The following is a 2,458-nucleotide window of genomic DNA, read 5'->3' on the forward strand; positions in this document are numbered from 1 at the left end:
GCGAGAAGGAAAAAAGACTAATCTTTTATTACATCTGGCACGAGATGAAAAAGAGAGAGCTTCGTTTATCGATGAACAGCAGATGGACGGAGCTCTTGGCATTGCTTTGTTTTTCTCTCCTTTCCTATCAGCGAGTTCTGATCCTTTTGTTCGAAATTTCTTCGCTTGTACCGAACCGCTTGCAAAATCAAATCCAGTTCCACAAGATCCTATATTAGCTATACATCCTCCTTGCATTTATGCTGGAGATGTCGCTAGTGCTATGGTTTGGGTTATGTAGATCAAAATGATGAATGGGATTGTGGCACTCCACTCACCTCCAATGCGGAATGATGCCGCCGAAAAGAATGGAATGTTGCTTCGCTCTGCTGGATGTGTCGAATCCCATATAAGAAGCTCGCTCTTTACCCAATCATTCAAACATTTTGTGGGCGATGCACCTGCTCTATTGTTGCATAGCAATAGAAGCCTGCTCGTGCTGCTTCAGCGGCGCTTTTTCGCCTTCTCTTCGCTCTGGACAGGAGCTCTAATGGACACGGGGAGGGAGCAGGCGAAGCATGTCGTTCATAATGGAAAGAAAGACACCACTACTTTGCCTCTTTGTTGGACCGCCGGCGCGAACACGGTGGTCTCTGACCAGGACCAGGAACCAATTTGAATTTGGATCTTGACATGTCAGTTGTTTTTAACCGTAGGCATCTTGCCAGGAAGTTGGTGGGCTCATCATGAATTAGGTCGGGGTGTCTGGTGGTTTCGGGATCCCGTAGAAAATGCATCCTTTATGCCTCGGGTATTAGCCACGGCTCATATTCATTCAGTAATTCTACCACTTCTTCATTCTTGGACCACGCTTCTAAATATTTTGACTCTTCCATGCTGTGTCTTAGGAACCTTTTCAATACGGTCCGGATTGTTAGCTCCCGTTCATAGTTCCGCTATAGACGATACACGAGGAAGATTTTTATGGCGGTTCTTCCTTCTAATTACAGGCGTATCTATGACTCTTTTTTACCAGATGAAGCAGGAGGCATCGGCCCATAGAACCTATAAAAAAGAGATGGTTGTGGCGCGAAGTACTCTTGTACACCTACGTCACCCGGCTCACGCGCAACCCCACCCTGTTATGTTATGTTATAGAATAATTAAGCTTCTTGTTGCACTGGTTATTTAGAGACAGCAACTGGCTGTTGGATTTCGCCCAGTCCGTAGCGCTTCGTAAGTCACTCTGGCGTGGCGCGGCTGGATACTTCTGATCAATAGGAATAGGAGTAAAAAAATCTTATGATGAGCATCTATTGGAGTCGATCATTTCCAAGATCTAATTCTAGTTTCTTATTATGTAGTGGAAACTCCTCACAATCTTGATGGATGCAAGCCCTGGTACCCCCAAAATTTGTATGAAAGATGAGCTTACAGGACTACCAATCAAGCGAGCCACTAGGTTTGAGAATAAGGTGGGATCCAAGAATGTAGTGGCTGGTGAATCACTGATCAAAAAGCGGATTTTTGAGAGATTCTTCATCGATCTAGTGGCCGGTGAATCACTGATCAAAGAGCGAGCAGCCGCCAGGTTTAATGATTTTGTGGGATCCCTGGATGTAGTGGCTGGTGAACCGCTTCTTCTTCCACAAAGATTCAGACAAAACCAAGCTTGGATAGAACTAAAGAAGATTTGGCGAACGAAGAAAAAGGTCAAAGGGTTTATTATAAAAACAATCAAAGGAGCTTATTCAGTAGCCATCGCGGGTTTCATTACTTTTCTCCCATTCAAAAAATCTCTTCCAAAAAAATGATAGCGAATGATCGTTTCACCATTGATAGCATTAACCCTAAAAGGAGGGATATTGTGATAATAGTCGCAGATCAAACAAGAACTTGATGAAAAGATAGAAAATAATTATGAAAAATTCGAAGCCCACCTTAATCCATTTTGTTGAGGATCTTGCACTTATTCCGGCCCTATATTTGCATAGCCAAGAAAGGCTCTGGCGATCATGCGTGACTGCTGGAGCGCCTATCACCCTGGCACGACACTCTAAAATGCATGTTGGGTTGGGCCAGCAAGAAGACTTCGACTAGGGAGACGAAGAATGGAATTGAAAAAGGCAGCATAGTCTAAGATAACAGAATGGAACACCAACCAACAAGTAAGTGGTAGATTTGGATGGAGTCTTGCAGAAGAAGAGTACGTGCGCTAGCGCGACCCAAGACGTTAGTCCTTTTTCTGCTTACTGGCCAAGGTCAGTTTACTGAATCCCCCTTCCAAACACCAACCCAATCTCCATTCCTTGATGAGAAATGAGCAAGACCATATGTTTATCAAAAATATAGCCCCTATATAAACCTAGCCCTTACTACCCGAACTTCTTACCTTCAAATAGGACTAACTGTCTGAACCCGCTTGCTTATCTTCTACAATCTAATTAAGTTAAGTAGTGATTATTCTTTTAAGTGACTA

General features: G+C 43.6%; 1 pseudogene; it reads left to right on the forward strand.

The window, feature by feature from the left end:
* Positions 1–569: 569 nt before the first annotated feature.
* On the forward strand, positions 570–1,171 carry LOC119350412 (annotated as a pseudogene).
* Positions 1,172–2,458: the final 1,287 nt, after the last annotated feature.

This window comes from Triticum dicoccoides, chromosome 1B (genome assembly GCF_002162155.2).
Source record: "Triticum dicoccoides isolate Atlit2015 ecotype Zavitan chromosome 1B, WEW_v2.0, whole genome shotgun sequence".
Lineage (NCBI taxonomy): Eukaryota > Viridiplantae > Streptophyta > Magnoliopsida > Poales > Poaceae > Triticum > Triticum dicoccoides.